Source organism: Xenopus laevis, chromosome 5S (assembly GCF_017654675.1).
Source record: "Xenopus laevis strain J_2021 chromosome 5S, Xenopus_laevis_v10.1, whole genome shotgun sequence".
NCBI classification, from domain to species: Eukaryota; Metazoa; Chordata; class Amphibia; order Anura; family Pipidae; genus Xenopus; species Xenopus laevis.
Genome location: NC_054380.1, coordinates 68,511,388 through 68,529,365, shown reverse-complemented (window position 1 = coordinate 68,529,365; position 17,978 = coordinate 68,511,388). Strand labels below are relative to the sequence as shown.

The 17,978-nt window shown below is 39.9% G+C and overlaps 1 pseudogene; it reads right to left on the bottom strand.

The window, feature by feature from the left end:
- The window catches only part of LOC108717427, a 375,896-nt pseudogene that overhangs the window by 123,749 nt on the left and 234,169 nt on the right, over positions 1-17,978 (bottom strand).

The following is a 17,978-nucleotide window of genomic DNA, read 5'->3' as shown; positions in this document are numbered from 1 at the left end:
AAAACGTGGCACTTCAGTAGAGCAGGAGATTCAGTCAACAAGGACTGCAAACAGAATTTTTTAAAATTATCAGTGATTATCTGTGTTATTATAATCACATATTTAAGCAGCAGTTGACAACACTAGTCTTATGGTGGCACTGGTTATAATGTTTTCCAGGGATTGGAAATTAAGACTTTGCACCTAGCTTCCAGCTTTGCAAAAGTGGCTAGTGGAGAATTATTATTTCATGCACACCAAACCCTCTCCCTCTTATACATTATGGCTCTTTATGGAAATATACTGAAGAATTGCCATACTTAAAAATGATATGCTATTTTCAGGTGTCAGATGTCCAGATCTGGTAGGTTGTTTCATAAGCAGTGTGAATGGCGTCCAGTGGGATTAACAAAAGTTTTTTTATGAATTTTTTGAATGCAGTAAAATGTTATATTTATTGATGGGCGTATCTGAAAATTCAAGTCAATCGGCGTCAAAATAATTTTGATGCGCAACAATTTTTATACGCGCAACTATTTTGTCCAAATGCATTAAAGTCAATGGGTGTCCAAATAATTTTGATGCGTGTCAATTTTTTTGCACACACCAATCTTAATTTTTTTTTAGGTCGCAGCCGGTGATTTCGGTCGTAGGCGATGAAACACAGAAATGCACCGCAAATCCATGGCTGCCGGATTTATTCTCCCATCACTAGTTATATTCAGATAGAAGTATGACAGACAGCAACAAGATGGACATTGTTTCAGTGATTTATACATCCAGGCTGTAAAAATACAGCTCATAAATATTTAAAGTACATTGTATAAGTACAGGTAATTTTGACTATGGCAAGTGAACCGGGGGATTCTGGGTACTGGCACATTATATCTCCCAATCTTTCAGCATGTAACAGTATCAAAATCTAGCTAGTGAGAAGAACTTGCAATTATAATTACATCTAGTAGATAATTGCTGTTAAAAACACATTTGTACAAAATGTACCATGGTGCAGATTGTTCCAATGGTTTATAGGGGAATAAGCAGCAGACAATTTTATTCTGAGCAGCAGGATAATTTCTTACCTTAATGATAACAGCATGAGTAGGGAGATTGACACCCCAGGCTAATGTGGCTGTACAAACCAGGACTTTGATATGTCCCTGTGAAAAAAGGTTTTCCACCAATCTCCTATCTTGCCGCAGCATGCCTGCGTGATGAATACTAAATCCATCTAGAAACAACTCTCTTAGCTGCTTATTTCTGGACCTTTGCACCTGTAGGAGATAAAAAGCATTTGGCAAATGACTGATTAGTTCATAATGAAAAGACATTCATGTGAAAACAGAAATATGCAATCACTTCACTGACTTAGTCCGGCTTATTTGACATTGTTAATGCTACTATTGTTTTCATTGCAGAGAAACGGAAAAAATTGCGGAATCCAGCCAACTCTTTGCAGCCCTGAGAAACCGCTCTTTACATATTCTAATTAAATTTTATGTTCCACAACTGACTTCTTGTCAATTTCTCCATGTCTGGTTGTCATCCTTTATGCAAGGATTTTCATATTGCAAGGTGCCAAATCTCTTACATGACGACAAGTTAAGCTTTTGCTTTCTTCTCATCATGAATGAGGTATTATTTTATATTGGGTTTCTGTTTCAGATTCCTGCTAAATTCAAACTGGTCAGAGTACATGCAACCAGTACACAACATTTACTTCACTAGTATTCTGAATCTACAATAAGAGGCCAGGCAGCAACATTCAAGTAATATTTCTTATCACTTTCACCGCATAAAGCATTGACAAGTAAATTTATAACGAATTTACAAAAATAACAAAATTAGTGCAGGTTAAAAATGTGACACAACATGTCAATAATCTCCTTCTGGCACTCTAGAGAGCTGGTTTACTGTTGGCAGTTACCAATGACTGGTAAACACACAAACACCAATGATGGCACTTCAAAAAAATGAAAATGTTTAAAAGGGCACATGTCAGCTAAATATATTTACTTGGGGGTAACAGTAGGAGTTTTTTTTTTAATTGCCCCCCCACCAGCGCTAGGAAACTTGCACCAGGAGGGAGCTCTGAGGTCACGCGCATGCACATAATGAGAAAGTTGCGGGATTCACTCATTACGCACAAGCCCCAACATGGTTTACCGCATCGGGAGCACCCTCCCAGTGCGGGTGGCTAAGTGCTGAAGGGGGCAATTGAAAAAAATACTCTAATAGCCCGCACCTTTGGTTGGGGATAATATATTTAGCCAACTTTAAGTAAGAAAGGCCATGCTTACTCCTATGTGTTCCACTGAACAACTATGCAACTTACTCTGCCCTATAGGAATATACCAGCAGAGACAGCAAACAATGTTGAATGCAGGAAAAAAAAGACATGACTTTTTTTCAGCTCATGTCTGTCCCATAGGATCAAACCTACACTGCTGAATGGAACCCACTAAAACATGTGCCACAACGGACAGCATGGGCACCAATGCTCATGGGTACACAGAACAGAGAAAACAGGAATACAATTAAAAAAAAAGAAAAAAAAGAAATGTGCAAGACAGTGTAAAATAATTGATGCAAACACATTCTGTTTTTTGGCATATTATCTGCTTAGCTTTGTAAATTAAAAAGAAATACTGCATCAGAATAGGCTGTCACGTTGACAATATTTGCATCCTTTCCAAAGAAATTGAAGAGCAATGTATTAATAAATCTTGACTATCTTGATTATAAAATTCCCATGTTAACTGAACTAGTTTCAGAGCTGCAATCTACTAATAAAGTAAATTGTTTACGAATAACTCTTCTAATGTGACATTTATATTATATGTATTCAGTATATTGTGTGTTGGAACTAAAGCTCAGTAAGTGACAGCAGCACAGAGCATCTTCAATGAATCGGCAGAAAAGAAGATGGGGAGCTACTGGGGCATCTTTGAATGCACATATCTTCCCTGCTAAAGGGCTGTGGTTGCCTTAGACTGGTACAGAAGCCCAAAATACGATGTACAATATTTCTGCCATACTTCTTTAGTTAAGCTTTAGTTCTCCTTTAAGACTTTCATGAGATACAAAAGGCTATGGAATATAAACAGCCGTTGTTTTTTATGAACTGCAACATTCTGAAGATCTGGGCAAAAAAAAAATATTGTATCACTTATGCACATGGTTTCAGAAATGTTGAATTCAGATGCTACTCAGCATGCTACTTAGAAACAGTGGCACAATGCAGTCCATGCATTGCTGAAAAGGTGTTGGACAGCATGAAAAGCAAACTATGTATGTAAAATAGAAGAAGCTTTTAATATTAATGACCTTCATATTTTTTTTAGATCTTAAAAATTCATATAGCAGATAAAAGCATGTAAAAAAAAAAAGACAGAACGTGATGGCAGCAATGATCCAAGAAATCAAAGAGTGTGAGAATGAGCTGCAAGTGAGAATTCATTTCAAGAATTTGTGTGCACAAAGATAAACATATTTGAGATATTATCTACACATACTGCAGATACGCCATCGGGAGATATGTGCCTGGAAACCTTTTAACATCATGTCCACCTTTATGTTTAAAGGAGTAATTAAAAAGTGTTTCATAAAGAAAGAGCTACTAATCCTTAAAATTGTCTGCCTATCTAAAGTGATGGTTTTCTGATTTGTCATTTTAAAATCTCTTTGGATGAAAAGGTCAGAAGGACATTTTCTAGGATCAAATTCACTAACCTCCAAAAATTCGCCAGTGACGGCTTCGCTCACAGCGCAACACTTCACCAGGCTTAGATTTGCCAGGACAACTCTAATTCACTAAAATCCGAAGTTGCGTCCAGGGCACGGAAAGCTAGCGAAGTTGCTCTATCGTTATTGCGCCAAGCGAATCGAAGTTGCACTAGTGTTGGCTAATTTGCATACGGCGGGAAGTTAAAGTTGAATGGATGTATATGTTGCAGTAAATACATTACATTACACAAGCCCGGGAAACCTTAATAAAATAAAGATGTAATATTGCCCCTACACACGAGCCCAGTGTATAATTTATGTGCCATATGTTAGGAAATGTAGGGGGGAAGCCAGTTACCCCCCCCAAAAAAAATGTACGCTATTTTTCAGCCTATCACCCTGAAAAAGGAAGAGACGCTAGCGTTTTTTGGGACTTAGAAAAATTTTCAACTATTTTTCGAGTAACTCCTATCTACTCTATTGCACTTCGCCTGGTCTGAGGTGGCAAAGGCAAGTCTGACGCAAGAGGTAACATTCAGTAAAATCCGCATCTTAGTGAATTTGCGTAGTTACGTCCATTCGCCAGAGTGCAAATTCGCCAGGCGTTAGGAGCAAAGTACTAATAGAGTCTATCTAGCCAAGTTATGCCAGCGACCGTTAGTAAATCGGCAAAGTACCGAAATGACGTCACGCTGGTGAATTTTCACCCGCATTAGTCACTTTAGTAAATTTGCCCCTTAGGTTGGCGTTACATGAGATGACTTGATGTTATTTATGTAACATATACTAACCCATGTAAAGTATTTTTTTGAGGTAGCCTTTAATTCTTAGTTAATTACTCTGCTTGTGGTGTGCCGATTGCTAATGACCCAATTATTCTCTGTGACACAATATTACATATAACCTATACCGATTTAATAGAACCAATTTAAGTATCCAACAAGCTTTCAGGACCAACAGAGTGACCAGCAAATTGAGCAAATATTTAAGTATCACAGTATAAAACCAACAAATATTCAGACTTTGAATGGTTAAAATAACCAAAGTGATATGTCAAGCATTGCCTTATGCTTGTTTACTATTTTAAGACACTAGAGTGTTCCAATTTAAAACACTTTTTATGCAAGGAAGAGATTATAAGGTTAACTGATGATTTTTCTTTTTAGCTTAGCTGTGATTAATATACCCTACTTAAAATCTGTAGGGTCAACACAACCTGTCCTTTATTTAAGAATGGAAAACCACCAACCAAAAAAAACCTTTGAGCAAAGCACTCTCTTATCTCAGTGTGTAGGTCACCCTGAAGTTATTAACTTCATCGTAGAAAAAAGAAGTCTTTGAAATTTAAATATAAACTAATCTTCTTCTTAAAGACATGATAAAGTACTGTATTAAAAAAGACTAGATGGTGTTTTGTAATTTTACTAAATGTGAAAAAAGAAAATTAAAAAACTGGGTTATTCTGAATTTATAACATTAGCACATTATAATGACTGAGTAGAGAAGTGAAATTAGCCTGTCTTAAGGGCAAATTTATTAAGGTTTGAATGGTAAATTTGAATTTTCAAATTTTTTTGTCAAAACTCACAAATTCAAATTTAAAAGCACCAAATTGAATGTAAATTCGAATCTGAGATTCATGACACTGCAACTGTGGAAACAGTTCTAAATTTGAATATTATCCACCTGAAATTCATTAACAAGTCAATGGCAGAGGCCCCTTGACCCATTCAAAGATGTTATAGCCTTTCTAACATTCGAGGTTTTTTCAGACTCAAATCGCGTTTCATTCATATAAAATTCGAGTTGTCGGTTCAGTAACAATCGTTCAAATTTTAGACGTTAAAGTTTTTTCTTAAATCAAATAACATTCGCGTTTCGAGAACATCCAAATTTATTTAAGTAAAAAAAAAAATTCAAATCCATAAATACGAAAATCAACCTTTGATAAATCTGCCCCTTAATGTGTAACTTATGTTTTCACCACTTAAAAAGTATAAAATGTTCACTTTTTTTCAATCTTCAATGCGACTAAAAAGGGCCGTAAATTTTGATTTAGTATCAATACTAACAATGCTGGATGCATGGCAAACATTGGCGATCATCATCATTTATTTATATAGTGCTGTCAAGATACGCAGTGCTTTATTTTAATATAATTATTAATGCCAGATGTCTGTGTGGGTACATGTGAGTATCTGTGTATCTCCATGCCTGTACCAGAGTAGCCATGGGAGTTTTTGTTTCTATTTTAATGTAATGCACCTATGATTTAGAATGAACACACCTGATAGGTTAAATTAGTACAATCATTTTTTTACATTATAGCAGTTAATGAAAAAAGAATAAATGAGAATAAAAAGATTTACTTAAGCGGCATTATCTTGTAAGCTCAAGAAAAATATATGAATTCATATCAATAATACATTTAGACATAAGGATACACCATGGGGTACGTAGATATCGCCAATTATATATATATAAATGTTTAAAAACATTTCTTTTGCAATTTATCTTAAATGTCTGTGACTGCCTGGAGGTGTATAAGGTCTGCTACCAGTGTCCTAATGAAAATAGATTTTTTTCCCCATATCCCAAAGGTTTCTTATATGCCAAATTGCTGACCTTTATCTGACATGTACTCATGCAGCAAACATCTACACTGATGCCTTTCCTGATTCAGTTTAGTTGATAAACAATGCGCTAAAAAAAACCATGTTAAATCTTTTCTTCCATTTAAATGAAAAACAAACTATACGTAGATTACACTGTTCTGATTTGTTTTAAGACTTAAAAGCAACAAGCACGCTCAAACTATTTCTCAAACTACATTCAAAGCAAGAATATTCAAACGTATTTATTTGCATACATACTATTTGCATAAACAGCATATTACACAGCCGCTGAATACATTATTTGTTATTCATGAGTCTTGTGCACTTGAGAGTTCTGACAAATGTTAAAGATAAACTAAGTCCCTTGTGAGACACCTTGGCATTCATCACTTAACTAAAAAAATACAAGCTTTTACACAGAAACAAGGATTGTTACCATTTTGATTAAGTTAACATTATAACATTATAAGTTGTGGTTCAAAGCAAGATGCTTTTTTAAATACTTTTAAGCTGTACACCGGTTTAAAGAATCACTGCAGGGACAGAGGCTGAGATAAAGGTGGTATAATTCCTGTTACTTTATTATAAACATCCTCCTACAGTTTTCCTAAAAACAAGCATGGAAACAAACCACAACTTACCCAAAGGAAATACAGTAGTATAGACATTCAAAAGCTGCAAACTCTCGATGATATTCAAATTTGAATGTTGATAAATCACCTCTTAGTAAGACATCAGGCACTTGAACCCACACACTTACTCAAAGTAACTTTGCTAATAAACAAACTAAAATCTGTAAAGAAATGTATCCTTATAAAACCAAAGCAAAACTGCCAAAGTGTAAAAAGAAGGCAAAGCGTTTATCTGCAAGATAGATTTGGGAAATGCAGATCTACAGCAGGAGATTTTAAGGACTCAAGGACTCCACAGTCCTTGAATCACATCTTACTAGTGACCAAGTTTAGTCTACATTTACACATATGTCATTTCTTTCCACATTAACTATGGTTATTGAGAAACAGCAGCCCCCACGTGTAGGCTTGACACCTATCCAATCTGAAATCTCTGAAACTTGGACAATAATCCAGCCATGTCACTGCACTATCCTCTGCCCCTAAATGCCATTACCCTGCCCCATCAACACCATCCATCCTCCTTGTATAATTGCCTAAACAGGAAAAGGTAGCAATCTTACCCAGATGAAATACATAGTTTAGTCAATTTAGTCTCTTGTGAGAACGGTAATCATTCCAAACTGTTTGTAGCAATGTTTATGGAGCACTATATGTTATGTGTAAAAATGAACTTTCTACTATGTGTTGGTGGATATCAGCATGCAAAATGTGTCTGTTTACATTTTTATGTGATGCTGGAACTTCATAATAACTCTGTGCAAAAGCACTACGGGGGTTATTTATCAAAATCCGAATATAATATTTTCTGAAAACTACACTGACTAAATCTGCACAGGGTTTTTCACCTTATTTATCAATACGTTTTTCTGAAAATCTTCTGCACGGGAAAAAACAAAAAAAAAAAACGTTAAATAATCGAATTGTACACATTTTTCAGATTTTCCACCTGAAAACTCCGATTTATTTGGATATTTGCACAAACCAAGCGCAGATCAGAATATCTTTGTGACTTCTCCAATTGACTTAAATACAACCTCGGCAGGTTTGAAATGCGGGATTTTTGGATACAGACTTTTTCCATCCTCTGGGTATAATAAATTCTGAAAAATTCAAGTTATTTTTTTCCCACTAAAAATTCATATTTTATACTAAAAATACTTGAATTTTTCTAGTTTTTGGCATCTGTGCTTTAATTAATAACCCCCGTGTTTTGCAAAGTCCTAAAACGTATTTCAATCCTCCAGGGCAAGTGGCCCTATTGAAAAAAAATACCAAACTAATGTAAAAGGTGCAGGCAGGATTCTCATTTATCAATTTCATTAATTAGAATTGTCACTGAAGGCATTAAAAACTTTATTTTCTAGCTCTGAACATATATATTGTATATTGCACTATATCTACCCTTTTGAAGCAAGAATTCCACAGTAATTCCATTATGTTACGTAACAATGAAACCATTGATATAATGCTGGTAGGGATGAGCCTCAATCATTCTCAATTAAGTTTTGGTTGCCCAATTTGGAGAACTAGGGGTGACACAATCTTAGGGAAGATTTACATCCCCTTTAATAATAACATGTTCAACACATAGTTACACCAACAAACAAAGTAAATTACACTAAAACCATAAATGAAAATAAAATAGCTGCCATTTATTTGGCAAACAAAAGACTGATAGGTAAAAAATCTCTCCCGTTAATTTCACTTGTAATCATTGATTAAGCCTAGGCACAGTTGCGCGTCAGGTAAGAGTTGTTTGAAAAAGCAACAGACAGTGCTTCTAGGCAACTATAGACAGGATAAAATAATAAGCTGCTAGAATACAATGGCTTAAGTACTTAAATGAAGATAAATCTGGATCATAGGGCATTTACAGCATAATCTTCACTAGTAATGTGGAGGTCTGCTTTATTTGTGGGTCGGGTCGGTTCAGATACACTATCTCCAATGGAAGGTTGAGGGTGGGTCACAGGCAAAACTTCTAGCAAGGCCTCTCACCACCATAATATTCCACTCTGTCTGGCGACACAGTCAAAGATCTAATTTCTTTCTGATGCCATCAGAAAGGGTGGGGTAGTTCCTAATCCTTAGGCCAGGTTGCAAAAGTTGCATAGCTGTCATGTCTCCAGCATACGCTTTTACCATTTTTGGGATTTTCCTTTTCATTTGCTCGGAGCTCCCTCCTCTGGACACTTGTTGTAAGTGCACAACGTCACTTCCTATATCCATTTTTTCACCTCCATAAGGCTTATGGCAGAATTCGGACTAATCAGGCTACCGTACGCCCACCATGTGACCTAGAGCAATGCCTTGTGGGTGCCAGGACTCCATTTTACAGACCATGCTGCTGGAAGAAGCACACAGTTCTGCATCTCCCTTATGATAGAATCGCTGGTAAGGAAATAGTTACACCAAAACACCTCCACAGCTACCAGAAACCCCAGAGGCATTGCTACAGAGACATTTATGCCAGTATACATATTTTATACTGCAGTTATATATTCATTTGCATGTTTTTATATAGTTCATTGCAAGCCTACTTATTATATTTTCTGCTGTTTGTATTACAGTTTCACCTTATTCCACTTGCCTATTCAGTAAAATCTACAGACTCCAAGCTTAGTCTCTTTATTGGATTGTGGGAAGGTTTAGCTGCATGTCGAACTACACACTGCCCCAGGGTAATACGTAGCGAGGACAGAACAGTGAAACAGCGCTACCACAAAGGTGGGATTGAACTATAAATCACTGCATGCGCAGTAAAACAGCAGCTGACACACAAGTGATTAAACCAGCTACGTTGCAAGCTCAGACAACAGTATATTACAGTGATCCGGATTCAGACACTGCCGTTAAGTTATTACAGCACAAAGAAGCCACTATAGCTAAAACAGGCAAAGGCTTATCCAACATCTCATAATGTCACATAAGAAGTCATCTTCACTAGTGACCAGGTCCCAAGTTTCAGGCTCCTCTCATCGCTCATCTGTTACCAATGCAGCCGCCATTGCCCGCGCAAAGGCAGAAGCCGCAAAGGCCTGTGCCGCCTTCGCAGAGAGGGAAATGGAGGTAAAGATAAAGAGTGCACTCTTAGAAGCAGAAAGGAAAGCAGAGAGTGCATGCTTAGAAGCAAAAAGGGAAGCAGAGAGTGCACGGTTAGAAGCATCCCTAGAAAAACTGGCCATAGAGAAAGAAGCTGCAGCAACTTTGGCAGAAGCAAAAGCTCTAGAGATGATTGTGTACTCTAGCAGCGAAGGACACAGCGAGGTACCTAATCTTGAGACTGAACCCCATGACCCACTACAACGCACTAGAGAGTATGTCTACCAGCACTCCAAACAAGACACAGATTCTCTTTCAGCACAGCAACCAAGCCAACATGCTGCTCCTGAACCAAGCCAAGGATGCCATACACCTTCAAAGGCCATCAGCAAGCTGCAATTGTATCACAGAAACCACGCTGAGCAAAGTGATCCTGCCTACAACACCCACTTCAACCAGGTACCCAAGCCTAGGGTTAACCCTGCACCTACCTCTTCAGCTGTGTCACAACAGTATGTCACAGTCCAGCCTAAAAGAGAACCTCCAGACAGGTATGACTATACAACACCTTCTCACTATTACACTCAGCCACCCTCTTATCCTGGTAGTAACCAGGTAACAATGGACTTTGCCAAGTTCTTTGCAAGACGTGAGCTAGTCACAAAAGGACTTGTAAAGTTTAACGACCACCCAGAAGGCTTCAGAGCCTGGCGATCCTCCTTTCGGAACACTATCAGAGACTTAGACCTTTCATACAGTGAGGAAATCGATCTCCTTATCAAATACCTAGGAACAGAGTCTGCAGAGCATGCCAAAAGGATCAGAGTCATTAACATAAATCACCCAGAGACTGGTCTCAGAATGATCTGGCACAGACTTAATGAGTGCTATGGCTCAGCAGAGGTTGTAGAAAATGCACTCTTCAAGAGAATTGAAGACTTCCCTAAAATAACCAATAAAAGTTACCAAAAACTTAGGGAATTAAGTGACTTGTTAATGGAACTACAAGTAGCCAAAGCTGAAGGAGACTTACAGGGGCTTGCATTCCTAGACACAGCCAGAGGTGTTAACCCCATAGTACAAAAATTGCCCTATAACTTACAAGAGCGGTGGATGGCACACGGGTCAAAATTCAAAGAAATGCACAATGTTCCATTTCCTCCTTTCACTGTATTCATGGACTTTGTATACCAACAAGCCAAGATGAGAAATGACCCCAGCTTTGATTTCACTTTGCCACATACCACCCCTTCAGTACCTAATACTCGCAAAGCAGCAGTAACAGTACACAAAACTAATGCTTCCTCTTTAGATTCCTTTCACAGATCGGCAGAACCTTCTCATGAGGAGACAAGGAATAAAGACCCTGGTAAGCAGTGTCCTTTACACCAGAAGCCTCACCCCCTTCTGAAATGCAGATCCTTAAAGCTTTCCTCAAGGAAAACAACATCTGCTACAGGTGCTGTTCATCAACATCTCATCTTGCCAAGGACTGTAAGGTCAGTGTAAAATGCATAGAATGTGACAGCACGCATCACAACACAGCTTTACACCCTGGGTCAGCCCCATGGACTGTATCTTATACCAAGAGCGCCAGCAAGCATGGCGGGGAAGAAGATAGCACTGTCACAAACACACAAGAAATCACTTCCCAATGCACAGAAATCTGCAATGGTGCCATAGGAGGCAGATCCTGCTCCAAAATTTGCCTGGTCAGAGTATACCCGACAGGCCAAACAGATAAAAGCATTAAGCTCTATGCAATCCTGGATGACCAGAGCAACAGATCTTTAGCCTGCCCAGCCTTCTTTGATGCATTTAAAATCAAGGGCCCAAACACTCCTTACTCTCTAAAGACATGCTCAGGAGTTGTTGAGACAGCAGGAAGAAGGGCATCTGGATATCAAGTAGAGTCCATAGACGGAAAGGTATGCCTACCCTTACCAACTATAATAGAATGCATCCAGATCCCAGATAATAGATCTGAAATCCCTACACCAGACATAGCTAAGCATCATGTACACCTGAAGCGCATAATGCACTTAATCCCCGAACTCGACCCTAAGGCTCAGATAATGCTTCTCCTTGGAAGGGATATCCTGCGAGTCCACAAAGCAAGGGACCAGATAAACGGCCCTCACAATGCACCTTACGCCCAGAAGCTAGACCTTGGATGGGTCATAATCGGAGACGCTTGTCTTGGAAGTGTACACAAACCAGCCTGCGTAAACAGCATGCTTACAAATACATTAGAAAATGGACGCCCCTCCATTTTCCCACCATGCCACAACCAGTTCCTAATAAAGGAAAAACCTTACAGCACCAGCCTGGGACACACACCCCTCCACCTTTCTGATGATAGTTTCACCCATGACAGTGATCAGGATCATTTAGGATGCACAGTGTTCCAGAGAACAAGAGAGGACAACCAATTAGCGATGTCTATTGAAGATAAACTCTTTCTAAAATAATGGAACAAGAACTAGTTAAAAACAATTCAAACAGTTGGGTCGCCCCTCTACCCTTTAGGCCTCAGAGACAACGCTTACCTAATAACAGAGAGGAAGCCCTTAGACGTTTCTCTTCTCTCAAATGCAACTTTCAAAGAAAACCAGAGATGAGAGATCACTTCTTTTCTTTCATGGGAAAAACATTTGAGAATAACCATGCAGAGATAGCACCCACCCTCAAAGACTCAGAGGAATGCTGGTACCTACCAATATTTGGGGTGTACCACCCAAAGAAACCAGGACAGATTAGAGTGGTCTTTGATTCCAGTGCCAAATTCAAAGGTGTTTCCCTAAATGATGTTCTCCTCACAGGCCCTGACCTCAATAACAAACTTTTGGGAGTTCTCCTTTGTTTCCGCAAAGACTCTATTGCCTTTATTGCTGACATTCAACAAATGTTTCATTGTTTTCTTGTCAGAGAGAAAGACAGAAATTTCCTGAGATTCCTTTGGTTCAGAGATAACGATCCTTCTAAAGACATCACAGAGTACCGCATGAGGGTGCACATCTTCGGCAACAGTCCTTCACCTGCAGTCGCAATTTACGGGCTCAGGCGCTCTGCTCAGGAATTTGAGGTAAGGTACGGGTCAGATGTTGCACAATTGGTAGAAAGAGACTTCTACGTAGATGACTGCTTAAAGTCCTCACCCTCAAGTGAAGCCGCAGTCAGCCTTCTCAAAAGAGCACAAGAAGCACTTGCCTGCTCCAACCTCAGGCTCCACAAAATAGCTTCTAATAGCAAAGCAGTGATGGAAGCCTTCCCTTCCCAAGACCATTCAAATGATCTAAGAGACTTAGACTTGGGAGCTGATTCCTTACCTGTGCAACGGAGCCTTGGGCTTCTGTGGGACTTAAAGTCTGATACCTTTGCCTTTCAAGTAAACAGAGAAGAAAAACCCTTCACTCGCAGAGGTGTTCTGTCCACAATAAATAGCCTATATGATCCCCTAGGATTTGCTGCTCCTGTCACCATACAAGGTAAAGCACTTTTAAGAGACTTAACCCTGGAAACATCTGATTGGGACACCCCACTGGCTCCTGACAAAGGTAATTCGTGGAGAGAATGGAGAAGTTCCCTAAAGGCTCTCGACAACCTTTGTGTTACACGTCCATATGCCCCGGTACCTTCGACAGAGGTACAAAGCCAAAGACTTTGTGTGTTCTCTGATGCTTCGGTTAAGGCCTGTAATGGAGTCTGAGTCAGGATTCCAAAATGGTGACCAAGATGGCGTCCAAGATGGTGGCTTCCTGGTTCCTCGCGGACGCAGCCGGATGACGCCCTCCTCTTCCCGCACTCTGATTGGTCGCCGGCGACGGAATGGGCGTCGGCGTCAATAATCGGCGCCGGCGTCGGTCGCACACGTCAGCGCGTCGGTCGCTGACGTCAGCGTGTCCGCGCACACGTTATGACGCTAATGCGTCCAAAATTGGCGCCAAACCTGGGCCTATAAGAAGGAACTCTGGGAAGTCATCAGTGCCCAATTATAGGTCTTAGCTTGCTATTCCTGGGTGTGTTCGTCTGATATTCTTGCTTATTGTGTACCGACCTCTTGCCTGGATTCCTCGACTTTGAACCTCTTCTGCCTGGACTGATATCGTTGCCTGTTTGACCATTCTTTTGTCTCATCCCTATCTGTACTGCGAACTTGGACTTTTGCTACCTCCTCCCTTGGTCCTCACTACCTCTGAGGCCTTTGGCCTTACAAGGCCATAGCTGCTGTAGCATACCTTAAAACTGTGGATATATATGGACAATGTCACATTGGGTTTGTTATGGGCAAGGCAAAACTGGCGCCAATCCCAGAACACACTATACCCAGACTAGAACTCTGTGCTGCAGTCCTAGCCGTAGAGCTAGCAGAGCTCATCACAACAGAGACAGGCATAGAACTCAAAGAGACTGTGTTCGACACAGACAGCAAGGTAGTACTAGGCTACGTCTATAACGAAACCAGAAGGTTTTATGTTTTTGTCAGCAACAGGGTGCTCAGAATCAGACGATCCACTCATCCAGGACAGTGGAACTATGTACCCACGGACTGCAACCCTGCAGATCATGCAACCAGAGCTGTTGCCGCAAGTCATCTTAAAGACACGTCTTGGCTCACAGGACCAACATTCTTGTACAACACAGGGCAAACTAATCCTGAAAGCGAGACATTTGAACTAGTAGATGCCAACTCAGATGGTGAAATTCGTCCACAAGTGTCTACATGTCATACAACGACCACTGACAACCAACTTAAGTCCAACAGATTTAACAGATTCTCAACCTGGAAATCACTCATCCGAGCTGTCACTTGCTTAACCCACATAGCTCACTCCTTTAAACATACTGCATCTACAAATGTAAGTACCTGCAAAGGATGGCATCACTGCCAGAAGGTCTACACAGCGGCAGAATTTCAGAAAGCAAAATATGTCATCATCCGCACTGTACAACAAGAGACCTTTTCCAAAGAGATCGACTGTATCAGAGGAAACAAGCCTGTTCCCAAAGATAGCACTCTAAGGAAGCTTGACCCATTCCTTGACCAGACTGGCCTATTGAGGGTAGGTGGTCGTCTCAAAAACATGAAATTAGAGTTTGAATAGAAACATCCTCTAATCATCCCTGGTCACCACCACATTGCAAGTTTGCTTGTGTGCCACTACCACGATCAAGTCAAACATCAGGGTCGTCTATTTACAGAGGGAGCCGTGCGAACGGCTGGATTGTGGATAATTGGAGCAAAAAGATGCGTTAACAGTATCATTTTCAATTGCATTCTTTGTCGTAAACTCCGTGGGAAGCTGCAAACACAAAAGATGGCCAATCTTCCATCTGACAGACTCAGCTTAGACCCACCTTTTACCAATGTTTGATTAGATGTGTTCGGCCCTTGGTCTGTCTCCACACGTCACACGAGAGGAAGTCATGCCAACAGTAAACGTTGGGCAGTCATATTCACTTGTATGACCATCCGAGCTGTCCATATAGAAGTCATTGAGTCAATGGACACTTCAAGCTTCATAAACGCTCTGAGACGCTTCATTGCAATACGAGGTCCCGTTAAGCACATTCGTTCTGACAGAGGTACTAACTTTGTTGGAGCAACCAAGGAGCTACAAATTCCTTCAAACGTCAATGTTAAAGATGTTGAAAGATACCTAACTGATCAGGACTGCATCTGGACATTCAACCCACCTCACTCTTCTCATATGGGAGGAGCTTGGGAAAGAATGATCAGCATAGCCCGAAGGATCCTCAATTCCATATTCTTACAAGTGGGAACTGCAAGGCTCACCCATGAGTCTCTAATTACATTCATGGCTGAAGTTTCAGCTATTATAAATGCCAGACCTCTTACTTCTGTCTCAAATGACCCAGAAGATCCTTTCTTGCTTACACCGGCCACTCTGCTTACTCAAAAGACTGAGACAATTAGTGTTCCTTCTGGAGAGTTTACCACCAAAGACTTGTACAAGCGACAGTGGAGACAAGTACAGTGTCTCGCAAACTCCTTCTGGGACAGATGGAGAAAGCAGTATATCTCTACTTTACATCCACGAAACAAGTGGCAAACTATCAAACCCAATCTCAGACTTGGTGATGTTGTTCTCGTGAAAGACTGTCAATCGCAGAGAAACGAATGGCCCTTAGGTCTGGTCACCAAAACATTCCCAAGTGAAGATGGGAGAGTCCGCAAAGTTGAGGTCAAAACCTCCAAACAAGGAGAAACAAAATTGTTCTTCAGACCAGTAACAGAACTAACTTTATTATTGTCTCCTGAGGAATAATGGTGCCATCCATGGATGCCAGACGGGGAGTGTCATGTCTCCAGCATACGCTTTTACCATTTTTGGGATTTTCCTATTCATTTGCTCGGAGCTCCCTCCTCTGGACACTTGTTGTAAGTGCACAACGTCACTTCCTATATCCATTTTTTCACCTCCATAAGGCTTATGGCAGAATTTGGACTAATCAGGCTACCGTACGCCCACCATGTGACCTAGAGCAATGCCTTGTGGGAGCCAGGACTCCATTTTACAGACCATGCTGCTGGAAGAAGCACACAGTTCTGCATCTCCCTTATGATAGAATCGCTGGTAAGGAAATAGTTACACCAAAACACCTCCACAGCTACCAGAAACCCCAGAGGCATTGCTACAGAGACATTTATGCCAGTATACATATTTTATACTGCAGTTATATATTCATTTGCATGTTTTTATATAGTTCATTGCAAGCCTACTTATTATATTTTCTGCTGTTTGTATTACAGTTTCACCTTATTCCACTTGCCTATTCAGTAAAATCTACAGACTCCAAGCTTAGTCTCTTTATTGGATTGTGGGAAGGTTTAGCTGCATGTCGAACTACACACTGCCCCAGGGTAATACGTAGCGAGGACAGAACAATAGCACTACTACTAACATAAAATAAAATTGTCATTTAGATTAAGTCTGTTGCTGCCGAGAAATATTTTACTTCCAAGGTGCAGTACAGGCCTGCCTTTCCCCTGCCCAATGTTAAACATGTATATCTTCAAACAACAGGAGAATCCCCAATACATTTAGGAAATATTGAATTAGCTTCATTGAAAATGTTGAATGTCCACCTGGGTGCTGTCCTTCTTTCTGATGATTTTCAAGTTCAAGAAACTCAGTTTCTAGTGTACTGGGTTAATTATGTTTAGAAGTGTAGAAAGTAAATGTAAGAACCCTATGAGGTAGCTAAGCTGCAGAAGCCATACTTCTGCACTTCAAAAAGCCATGTCAATTTATTCACTGTTGGTGAACAAGGAGTCTACTCTGGTGATGTCACGTGCATGAATTTCAATGATGTCCAATGAATTTGGGGATATTATTAATAGCTCTGTTAATTAATTATGTGACTTTGATTCGTTGACTTTACTAATTGCTTAATGTTACATAGTAACATATTAAGTAAGGTTGAAAAAAGACACACGTCCATCAAGTTTAACCTTTTTTTTTTTTTTTTTTTTTTAACTGCCTGCCAGTTGATCCAGAGGAAGGCAAAAAAAAAAACATCTGAAGCCTCTCCAATTTGCCTCAGATGGGGAAAAATTCCTTCCTGACTCCAAAATGGCAATCGGACTAGTCCCTGGATAAGCTTGTACTATGAGCTATCTTCCGTAACCCTGTATTCCCTCACTTGCTAAAAAGCCATCCAACCCCTTCTTAAAGCTATCTAATGTATCAGCCTGTACAACTGATTTAGGGAGAGAATTCCACATCTTCACAGCTCTCACTGTAAAAAAACCCTTCCGAATATTTTGGCGGAACCTCTTTTCTTCTAATCGGAATGGGTGACCTTGTGTCAGCTGGAAAGACCTACTGATAAATAAAGCATTAGAGAGATTATTATATGATCCCCTTATATATTTATACATAGTTATCATATCACCCCTTAAGCGCCTCTTCTCCAGCGTGAACATCCCCAATTTGGCCAGTCTTTCCTCATAGCT